The sequence below is a fragment of the Macaca nemestrina genome, chromosome 7 (assembly GCF_043159975.1).
Source record: "Macaca nemestrina isolate mMacNem1 chromosome 7, mMacNem.hap1, whole genome shotgun sequence".
NCBI lineage: Eukaryota > Metazoa > Chordata > Mammalia > Primates > Cercopithecidae > Macaca > Macaca nemestrina.
In genome coordinates this window covers 94,992,369-95,003,949 of record NC_092131.1, presented here as the reverse complement: position 1 = coordinate 95,003,949, position 11,581 = coordinate 94,992,369, and the positions used below count along the sequence as shown (strand labels likewise).

General features: G+C 42.5%; 1 protein-coding gene across 2 annotated transcripts in view; it reads left to right on the top strand.

Annotated features, from left to right (window-relative positions):
- Window positions 1-9,957, top strand: part of LOC139364368 (uncharacterized) — a 62,289-nt gene extending 52,332 nt beyond the window's left edge. Inside the window, exons 1-2 of one of the 2 annotated variants that reach the window (XR_011626097.1) lie at window positions 19-4,098; window positions 5,655-9,957. The gene's annotated coding sequence lies outside the window, so the exon portion shown is untranslated. Of the gene's footprint in view, window positions 1-18; window positions 4,099-5,654 lie in introns of those variants that run through there. The other variant, XM_071100599.1, reaches the window with a different exon arrangement.
- The last annotated feature ends 1,624 nt before the right edge of the window (window positions 9,958-11,581 follow it).

Below are 11,581 nucleotides of genomic sequence, written 5' to 3'. Positions count from 1 at the left end.
GGGTTTCACCGTGTTAGCCAGGATGGTCTCGATCTCCTGACCTCGTGATCCGCCCGTCTCGGCCTCCCAAAGTGCTGGGATTACAGGCTTGAGCCACCGCGCCCGGCCTAATCCCTTTCTTATTTCCAGTTTCAGATAGAAAAAATTCCATAACGGGGGTAGTCAATTCAGAATAGCTATGATGACAACAATAATGTAATAATGACCTAGACCGAGCACTCACTATGCATCAGACTGTGCTAAGCATTATTATTGTATGTAATCCTTACAGAATCTGGAGGCAATATGTTCCTATTTCACATTTCTTATTTCTATTTCAAAACTAGGGAAATTGAGCCTTAGGGAAGAACTGTTCAGTCACAGGGTTAGTGAAATATGAATCCCAGACCCCACGTCAAGTTAGTCTGATTCTGGAGACTGTGTCGTTAGTCATTACCCAGACTCACAAGCCTGGACCTTAAGGCACAGAAGGTTCTAGAAATGAAGAAATTTTTCTGGGCTGTATTACACTCAAAGCAAATTTAGCGTGAGAGTCCTGTCCTTGGGATTGATTATTTTCTTGTTTCCTTTGTTCTTCCTTTCCTTTGTCTCACAACTCTTTATTGAATTGTACCAGGAATTATGACGGACACCTGAGTGGGGTAAGGAGGCTAAACAAGAAAGATTCTGCTCATTCAGATCCCCTGCCCTCTTTCCATCCTTCTTCCCACGGGACTAATGAGCTGAACAATCCTAAAACATGACTATAGTCATGTCTTTGGGGGACTCCTGAAGACCCCTGTCTCCTACAGTTCAACTTGTCAAGCCTACGTTGTAATTCCTAGGCAGAATTCTGAGCTCTGCTGTCATCTTTTAGTTTTGCACTTATTCCAAATATTTTGATCCAAATATGCCCTTGGTGCCACGCTTTATTAATGCCGATATAACTCATATTAGTGAGTGTCTGTTTTGGAGCCACTTGCCCTGCATAAGTTATTGGGTTTCACTGTTTATCTTAGATGAAAAAAAAAAAATTCCGTATGCTCTGACCTCCTGACACCTAAGCCCTGCCTGTGCAGTTAAAACAGGAAAACTAGTTATTTGATATCATGAAGGCAATTCAGCTGGTAGACAAACTCAAATGTTTCCATTTCCACTGGAGTGTCTGCAATGTAGGGAACCATAGATTATTAATCAGGGATGCTCAGGAGAAAAATTGTTTCTTTTGTTTACTTGTTAATTTTCAAAATGAACCCAGTACAAAGAAGATACAGTCATGGCGCATTTATTTTGCATTGTTAGCACCTATCGCTATGTCATTGCATAAGAACCACTCAAATAAATTGTTTTAAAATCACATGGATGGCTTTATGCCCTTTCTCCCACCTGCCTGCAGAGTTGCCTGAAAAAAGAAAAAGCACGAACATCAGCCAGGCCATTGGGATGAGGATGCTGTTCACCTTGTGGGGGTGCCAGGCTAGCCTGGGTGTCTGGGGTCAGGCTTTGTCAGACCACCAGAGACAGGGCAGCTCACAGTCCAGAACTGATCGTAGGGGATCCTGAGCCACCAAGTCAGTAACGGGAACCAGGGTTGAGAGTGGAGTGCGAAATTTATACCGTGGACCAAAACCTCCGAGGAGGAAGCAATTTCACTTAAGGACATTTTCTTCCTAGTTTTAATTTTCCTTTATTTTAACTGCTACACATTTGTTTCTCACCAGATTCCTCAGTGTGTCTAGTTGTTCTGTCATGGGTGTTCCCGAATGCACTGCCACATGAATTTATCTCTAAAGAACGTACTGGCTGTTTTGGGAGAAAAGATGCTGGTTTACGTCATGTGAAATAAAAATGCCTAACATTTACTGAGCACTTACTTGTACCAAGTGTTGCACTAAGATGTGCATGGAATATTTCAGGTAATTCTCAGAACCTACTGTCTGGGTGCTATTACCAAGCCTAATTACTGTTGAGAAAACAAAAGCATGAAAAAGGTAAGCAATTTGCCTGAGGTCGCAGACCAAGTAAATCGCAAACCTCCCCTGTAGCCTGATGGAGTTCATGCTCCTCACAGTGAACCCCATGTTCCTCTAGATGGAGGCAGCGCTTGCCTTGGTGTCCATCTGGAGCTATTGGCAGGGGCTGCATCTCCATCTCCGCTAAGTACCTATTGTGCTAACACGCACTTGCAAACTACCGAAAGGGACATTGGGGTGGAAAGCAAAACTAAACATACTCTTACGATATGATCTAGCAATCACACTTCTTGGTATTTACTCAAATGAGTTGAAAATTTATGTCCACAGAAAAACCTGCACATGAATGTGTATAGCAGCTTTATTCATAATTGCCAAATCTTGGAAGCAACCAAGGTGTCCTTTAATAGGTAAATGGATAAACAAACTGTGATACATCCAGACAATGGAATATTATTCATCAATAATAAGAGATGAGCTTTTGCACAGCTTAGGCATAATAATAATAGTAAAGCACATTGCTAAGTAAAATAAGCCTATATGAAAAGTCTACATACTGTATGATCCCAGCTCTGACAGCCTTGAAAAGGCAAAACTATAGGGACAGTAAAACAAACAAACAAACAAAAACCCAGTGGTTTCCAGGGGTTTTAGGGAAAGGGAGGGTTGAATAGGCAGGCAGAACACAGAAGATTTTTTGCTCTCTCTCTCTCTCTTTTTTTTTTTTTTATTTTTTTGAGATGGAATCTAGCTTTGTCACCTAGTCTGGAGTGCAGTGGTGCGATCTTGGCTGACTGCAACCTCCACCTCCTGGGTTCAAGCGGTTTTTCTGCCTCAGCCTCCCGAGTAGCTGGGACTACAGGTGCACACCACTACACTGGCTAATTTTTGTGTTTTTAGTAGAGCCAGGGTTTCACCATGTTGACCAGGCTGGTCTCGAACTCCTGACCTCAAGTGATCCTCCCACTTCAGCCTCCCGAAGCGCCAGGGATTACAGGTGTGAGCCACCACGTCTGGCCCACAGAAGATTTTTAAAGCAGTAGAACTATTTTCTATGATATTGTAATGATGGATATATGTCACTATACCTTTGTCAAAATCCATAGAATGTACAACACCAAGAAGTGAACCCTAATGTAAACTATGAACCTTCCTTAATAATAATGTATCAATATTGGCTCATCAGTTGTAACAAATGAAGACTAATGGAAAATGTTAACAACAGGGGAAACTGATGAGGAAATATATATCTCTGTGCTTTCCATTCAATTTTTCTATAAACCTAAAACTCCTTACCAAAAAAAAAAAAGCCTATTGACTTTTTAAAAGGGACATTGATGAACTTGAGTAAGAGGGGCTGGGAGATAGGACTGGAAAAATATTTTCACCCCTTTCTACTTTTTGCATGTTTTTATTATCTTTTCAAAGAGAAGCTAATTTTTAAAAAGCCATTTCAATGTCTCTATTAATATTTGCTATTCAAAATAAATTAGGCTGGGAGAGGTGGCTCACAGCTGTGAGCTGAGGCAAGAGGATCGCTTGAGCCTATGAGTCCAAGACTAGCCTGGGCAACATAGTGAGACACTGTCTCTACACAAAATTTTAAAAAATTAACTGGATATGGTGGCACCCACCTGTAACCCCAGCTACTTTCGAGGCTGAAGCAGGAGGATCTGTTTGAGCCCAGAAGACTGAGGCTGCAGTGAGCAGTAATCTTGCCACTGCACTCCAGCCTGGGCAACTGAGCAACACACTGTCTCAAAATATAAAAATAAAAACAAAATAAATTAAAATGTAAAGCCAAGGAAAGAATCTCATCTTCATGATCCTGAGGATATGGCCTTGTGTTTGACCCATTTTTAATGATGAAATTATGATCTCTTGTTCTTGACACATTAGAAGCACCAGACCCAAGAATGATCCCCTTGGTGAGAAAGTGGTAGGGGAATCTACTTGATGAGGTTGGGGGTCCCTAGGCCTTCATGCCGCCTGCTCCTGCCTTTCCCAGATCCACACACTTTTTTTTTTGTTTTGTTTTAGACAGAATCTCACTCTGTCACCCAAGCTGGAGTACAGTGGCACGATCTTGGCTCACTGCAACTTCTGCTACCTGAGTTCAAGTGATTCTCCTGCCTTGGCCTCCCAAGTAGGTGGGATTACAGTTGTGCACTATGACGCCTGGCTAATTTTTTGTTGTATTTTTAGTAGAGACAGGGTCTCGCCATGTTGACCAGGCTGGTCTCGAACTCCTGACCTCAGGTGATCTGCTCACCTCGGCCTCCCAAAGTGCTGGGATTACAGGCGTGAGCCCCCACACCCAGCCAGCTCCACACACTTTGTTTCACTCCTCAGAGACTTTACAGAGAGCTAACTCTAGTGATCCACTTTGAGGCTGCTGAGGTGAGGTAGTGTATGAGAGAGAGAGAGAAAAAAAAAGGCAAAGAAAAAGAAAAGAACAAAGAAAGAGAGAGGAAGGAACAAAGGATGAAAGGAAGAGGAGGAGGGAGGGAGAGAGAATATAATTTTGATGGCAAATCAGGAAGCCGGTGTGGTATCCCATTAAAGTCCTGGTTTTGGCAAGTGATTCCTGAAAAAGAAAGAAGGGTACCTTCATATTTTCTAGCAAACAATGAGGCTGGAATTTCTCCTGATTCTTCTCTACTTCCAACCGTGGAGGGAGCACTAAACCAAAAAGAGGATTCGCTTGTATATGCCACCATTTCCTGCATCCCCTCCACCAGGCCTGGGAGACGCCATTAATCACACAACGCGTCCATCTGTGTGCCTGTCATTTGAGCTGCTCCCTACGGTCAGAAAAACAGACAACAGGCACATGCCAAACACTTGGCTGTGTGGGTCGTCAGTGATAACTGGTAGAGAAGTTACTTCTCTTTGCCTTCCTTTTAATCTTCACCAAATCCAATTTACTCTTAGAGAATGAGGCAACTATGTTTAGAGAAAATGGATCAAACCCAATTCCATTTGGCTTTCTTGCTGAACTGAAGACATTAGAGGTTTTAAACATCACTGAACAGTGTTGATGCAAGTGACACACACACACACACACACACACACACACACAAATCTGATGCAATTGGGGCTTTCTGAACAACCCATTTTTCTATCTAATCAGTTGAGGAATCCTTGGTTTTAAATACAGAATAAGTCATGACAAGAATCTTATTTAGTTGTGTTACACACAGTTTTGGATTGGAAACTTTCCGTTCTTCTTTTCTCCCCAGAGGAGGTTATATTCATGAACTCTGATCTACAAAGGGATTTCTGAAGCTATGGAATATTATTCTCAACATGAATTGCATTTGGGATATATGGAGCCCCCAAAGGCTTTGATACAATTTTGTTATTGGCTCAATGTAAAATTCTCAAAGAGCCAAAACTGATGGCTCTTTTCCAGGCAGAGAAAGCTTTCAGAGAAGTGCTGATTCTTCCTGCAGGGGCTGAAGGCTGTTGACTTGAGTGTGCCTTTGGGGTCCTTTAAGAAGAATCTTTAGATGGCACCAAAGTTTCTGTGCAAATGCAAATATAAAAAAGGTGTGATCCTATCTCTACAAGTAAATTAATCATATGAGGAAGTAAGCATTACACTTAAACTCTCTACATCCTCCTTCTGATTCTAAGACACGTTTTTTGGATCAGCAAACCATGTACCTGGAGTTTTATTTCATGTAATTTATTTTTCAGGAACAGAAGTGGACTTGGGCTGTCCACCCCCACCACTCTTGCTGAGGTGTCTCACTACTACCCAGACGTGTGAATTCATGTGACAGCTGGTATGAGTTGTGGTCACAGAACAAAGGAGGCTAAGCGGGCATGATTCTCAACTTTGGCTTCATTCATGCCATTTTCTACCAGTTAAGCCTCTAGAGTCAAACTTGAAGAACTATCAAGTGGAACTCTTGAAGAATGGACTTTCTTTCCACAGTGAATACTTCATTGATTTTCACTGGTTCCCTGAATAAAGCAGCAAGAAACTCACCACTTCTTTATTGAAGGCTCTGCTTCAGCCACTATGTCAAACGCGTTACACTCTTTAACTAAACTTAAATATGGTCTATAACCCTTTGGGTGGTGGTGTTTCTGTTTCATGGATGAAGATGAAGATATCGACACTTTGAGGTTACAAAACCATCACCATCATCAACAGAAACAACGGTGTTTAACTCTGATTGAGAATTTACTCTGCTCCTAAAACATGGAAAGCATGTCACAAATCTTCACACAACTGGGTAAGCATGTCACAAATCTTCAAACAAGTTTGTAAAATAAGACTATTAACATTCCCATTTTACAGTTGAAGAAACTGAGGCCTAGAGAATTAAATGATGTGCCCAAGGTCACAGAATGCATCATACAGAGGTGGAGGAGGAGTTAGCTTCACTCCAAAGTCTTTCATCTTCATTGTTAAAATTTCTGGCCGTGTAGTAGAGTAGAAATGAACTGAAAATTGATGTCAGGTTTACACAAATTATTTTATTAAGAAAAGAGGCCAAATGTGGTGGTTCATGCCTATAATCCCAGCACTTTGGGAGGCTGAAGTGGGTGGATCACTTGAGGTTAAGAGTTCAAGACCAGCCTAGCCAATGTGCTGAAACCTCATTTCTACTGAAAATACAAAAATTACCCAGGTGTGTTAGTGCGCACCTGTAATCCCAGTTACTCGGGAGGCTGAGGCAGGAGAACTGCTTGAACCCGGGAGGCGGAGGTTGCAGTGAGCCGAGATAGTGCCACTGCACTCCATCCTCAGTGACGAGCAAAAACTCCAGCTCAAAAAAAAAAAAAATAAAAAATAAAAAAAAGAAGAGAAGAAAAATGTTAGGACAAAGGAGAAGAACTATAAAATCTTATGACTGGAAGTTTATCAATCATAAGTATTGAAAAATTAAACATTCCTAATAACTACAGATATCCATAAAATGTTGCACAAAATTAAGGGCAACTTTCTTCAGTGTCAACAATACTGACAGCAGTAGTTTCATAGTCATGGAGATTTTTGTTATTATTGTTAACATTTTCCAAAATTTAACACAACTTTAATACATGTGAAAGTAGAGCTTAGACAATAAAAGATATCAGATCTTGGGGTATTACAATGACTTCTTTTTTAAAAGAGTATTATCATATATTGCTTTAGAATAACACTCAGGAAGCCAAAACCATTAGCATGAATGATAACTTGAGATTGTAAGGATTATGTGTAAATGTGAAAGAAGAGATAACTACGTTTATATATCTAATGGTCACCCTTAGGTATTATGTGATAACATGCGGCCTTAACCACTGAGGACAAGAGGGCCATTTCCTTCTTTGGATTAGGCATTCCCAGGTGTGATTCTTACAGTTACCTCTTCTTCCTATTCAGTATTTAAGCACTTTTAGTTCATCTGAGGGAATGAAAATAAAGATACTTTCTTCAAGAAAGATGAATGAAAATATTGCTGATTTAACCAAGTGCAAAAAATCTCATTTAGTTTTATTTGTTGAGATTGTTATGAGCATCCGAAGGGAAACTAAGTGCCTTTCACAAACTTTTATTCATGCACGTAGATCACAATGTGGATAAGCAAAAGTTGGGCTCCCAGAGAGGTGCAATTGCATATGGCGCCACTCAGAACCAAGGGGTTTCAGCCTCTTTATGTTTTACGGACCTGTATCCATCTTTCCATTTCCAACGTTTCCCCTTTTCCCTCCTCCCCACTGCCAGCACTCACACGTGTGCACAGTCATCACAGGAGGGAGGGAAGTTTATTCTCCATAAACAATTTGCTCCTTGGCCACTCTGAATCTGCCAACCAGGTTGCCAATTCTGATGTAGACACCTGTCCATTTGGAACAAGAATGAAAACAGCCACTCATTTTCTAGAAACCATCAAACACCCTGTCAGCGAACAACAGCTCTCCGTTCACTGCAATCTGGGCAAGACATGAATGGGTCACATGGATAGACAATTACTGATCCTCCAAGTCATTCAGCTTTCTTCAAATTGATGAAAGTTTCTGATCCCTTCCCTACAATGTAGTCTTAGAAAGGGTATCTTTTAATGACAGTGATAATAAGCTGCTAAAACTTTATTTCTTTTTGTTATGCAAGTGAGTTCTTAAAACAATACTATCAAGAACCTGCTAATGAGAGTACACGGCCAATCCATATTTTAAGATGGCTTCCCAAATAACATTTTCCTTGTTGTAATAACAACAAAAATGATTTCCAACCACATCGCTACCAGATACTGCAAAATTTTTCATACTTTCAAATAGAAGCCAGTATACTTTCCTCTCTCCTCCCCTGTGCGCATGTGTGTGCTTGTGGGGGGCGGGGTGTGTGTGTATGTGTGTGTGTTGCAGGGCTCTTTGGCCCTTCACCTTGTTCCTTGTTTAATAAGATACTGCCCTGGTCCCTCTAAGTCTGACATCTTCATGAATCTTGGGCAAAACATATTTTAGGTCAGTGCCACCTATTACTTTCAGGTGAAATGAATTGTTGCCATTGAAGCAAACTTTCTGAGAAGCCTGAGTCCTGTGTTTAGGAGCTCCTGTCTGGGGAAGACTGGGAACTAATGTGGATTTAATGTTGTTATGAGCCAGGCGGCTGAACTGAGTAACAATACAAGTCTGTTGGACATGTCTTCTGGGTTGTCACGTTCAATTTGCACATGACCTCCTGGCCAAAAAATGGGAAAGAAATGGTAGAATGTGGGACTGAAAGCTCATATTATTGCTTTGACAGCTTCACTCATCTAGAAGTAATGCAAAATGCAATTTATATTTATACACTCTGACCTCCTGTGCAGAGAGGGAAAGTATCTAATGATGGGCCGAGGTAGTAAAGGAAGAAACAGATCTCAGTACAGCTGGAATTTGTCTACATTTTTGCTTTTCAACCATTCAATTACAGTCAAAAGATAAATGAAACACAGACAGTACAGTGGTGAGGTAGTGACACAATTATTTTATAGTGACTGGGTTCTGGCTTTGAGTCTTGGCAAAGGTGGCTGCATCACGCCTTATTTCACTGGAGACAGATAATCTGCCTGCTCCCACCGGACAAAGGCCCCTCTGCTTGTAGGTGCGTCATTATGCCCATCAGAGAGGAAAAAAGACACCAGCGAGTCAGTGACACTCTGGATCTGCATTTAGAAATTCTTGAGAGAGGCTGACACGTTAATCCTATTAACCAAGATAAATCAAGTCAGGCCTGGTGGTAACTGGGGCATTATTCACTTTCGAGTGGAAATAGGCAGTGGGCAAAAAGCACCATTTTCTTTTGTGCATCAGGAAATTTACTGGTTTTTACATGTCCCTAAATAGCTTCTCTTTGAATAGAACCTATAAGCCAATGGGAGAGAATGGATCCTCAAATATATCCTGAGTAATTCTGACCAGTATTTTAAAAGAATACCGTTTTCAGTAACTGCAGCTTCATAGTTTCTCCAAAAGTAGGTCTCACAGGGGAAGGGGATTCTGGCTTTTTCCAGAGATTAAAGAGGACAGAAATAATCATCTTTATAAAGTCAGTAGCACCTGCACAACTGATGATGAAATACCACTTTAAGATGTTCATAAGAGCCCAGCTTGAGACCCAGAGATCAACCTTGAGAAATAAAATAAAAAGAGAAATGAGAGATCACAATAAACGATGAAGTATATATAGTATTTCTAAACTGATTGCTCCAACACAAATGCATTTTTTTCTATATTCTTTCTAATTTTTTCTTCTTTGGCGGATACAAAAACCTCTTCTGCCTATTTTTCCAGATATTAAACTTCTCCTTACTATATCTCACCATTGTCTGCAGATGCAGAAGACAGAAATGTTTTTTCTTTTTGACTGAGCAGAATTGACTTCTTTGTGGAGGAATGTGAAATAACCACAACTCTCAAATCGAATCTTTCTATGTTCCCTCTCTTATCACAGTTCATGACACAAAATTCCCACCGCCCCCAATTCCCACTCTACCCCTCAATGGAAGTCATCTGCGGAATTCAGCTGGCCAATTTCTCCAGGTTTCCTTTAGAGAATAGAATGTGTTTTGGATTTTGAAAGTATTGTTTCTTAAGGTTTTCTAGCTTCCCAGCGCAGAAAGAAATTTGCAGAAAGTGTGTGAATTGGGTAAGAGGCGTGGGCAAGGAGGTGTGAGAGGCAGGCAGTCTGAATTGGGGGCACTGGGTGGAAACTGTGAGCATCTCTCTTGGGGCGAGATGCCCTGAGAAGGGAGGGTGGCCGGCCATGAAGCCAGGTCAGGGTAGGCTGTTTCCGTTTCAATGGCTGACTGAATGAGAACAATCTCCTAGCCTCTCTCCTCGTTTTGGAACCCCCCAAGAGGAGTTCCCGGGTTGGATGTGAGGCCTTAAGGGTCAGGGAGGAGACACTCTGACACTATCTCCATCAGAGGCTGCCCCACTTCCTTCTTTATTCTTATTTTTATTTATTTTTTTGAGACGGAGTCATGCTCTGTCACCCAGGCTGGAGTGCAATTGCGCCACCTCAGCTCATTGCAACCTCCACCTCTCCGGTTCAAGCGATTCTCCTGCCTCAGCCTCCCAAGTAGCTGGGATTACAGGCGCACGCAACCGCGCCCAGCTAATTTTTGTATTTTTAGTAAAGACAGGGTTTCGCCATGTTGGTCAGGTTGGTCTCGAACTCCTGACCTCAGGTGATCCACTTGCCCCGGCCTCCCAAAGTGCTGGGATAACAGGCGTGAGCCACCGCGCCCGCCCCCACCGCCTTCTTTAAATAAACCAAGGACAAAATAAAGCAGTAGGAAGGCAGCTGCCCGGGTTCTGCGTTGGTTTCCCTCTCCAAGTTGCCTGCCTCTTTATTCCTACCCACGTCCTACCCGCCTACTCCCAAATATCGGGTGACATCAAAGCCATGGCTTCTCTGTCACAAACTGTTGAAGACAAATGAAAAAAGCCTGGGAGACTCGCAGGCTCCCACTGGAGACCTTAGTGTATTCTAAGGCGACTTCTCTGCAGGTGGTCAGGTAAGAAGAAAGTGGGGGTGGGGAACTTCTAAATGGGGAACGGTAGCGAGAGAGGGGTGTTGGTCAGGAGGAGACCAAGCCAGACTTCCAGCTCAGGGGCACTTGGCCGTGCTGAGGACCGCGCACCTGGGCTACGCGGTCCACGGGACATCCTGAGCTCGGGACACCCTGAGCTCGGGATCCCTTTGCAAGGGTGGGGGAGAGATACTGAACCCCGCATTTGCGCACTCCCCAACCCGGGCCATCTGATTAGAGAGTCACCTGAGTTAGCCCTTCACCTGCACACGTGGGACAGAAAAACTCCAACAAATACTGATGTTTCAATTCCAGGTTTATGAAAATAATAACAGGATGGGTTTGGCTAATTAGGAAAATGGTTTGAACCAGTTACATCACTAGCCCAGTGAAAAGCTGCCGGGAGGCTGGCTTACGTGACCTTGGTATCAGTCTTCTATTTCACTTATCCCCTGTGTTGCTCTCGGTCAGGCCCCCTCCAATTAAAAAAGAAGAAGAAGAAGAAAAGGAAAAGTGCAAATAGGCGCCTCTCGTTTTGAGGAACGCGCCTGAGCAGCACGTGTGTATGCAGCCCCAGAGGACCAGAACTTTCTCCCGCAACCGTGCCCGGAG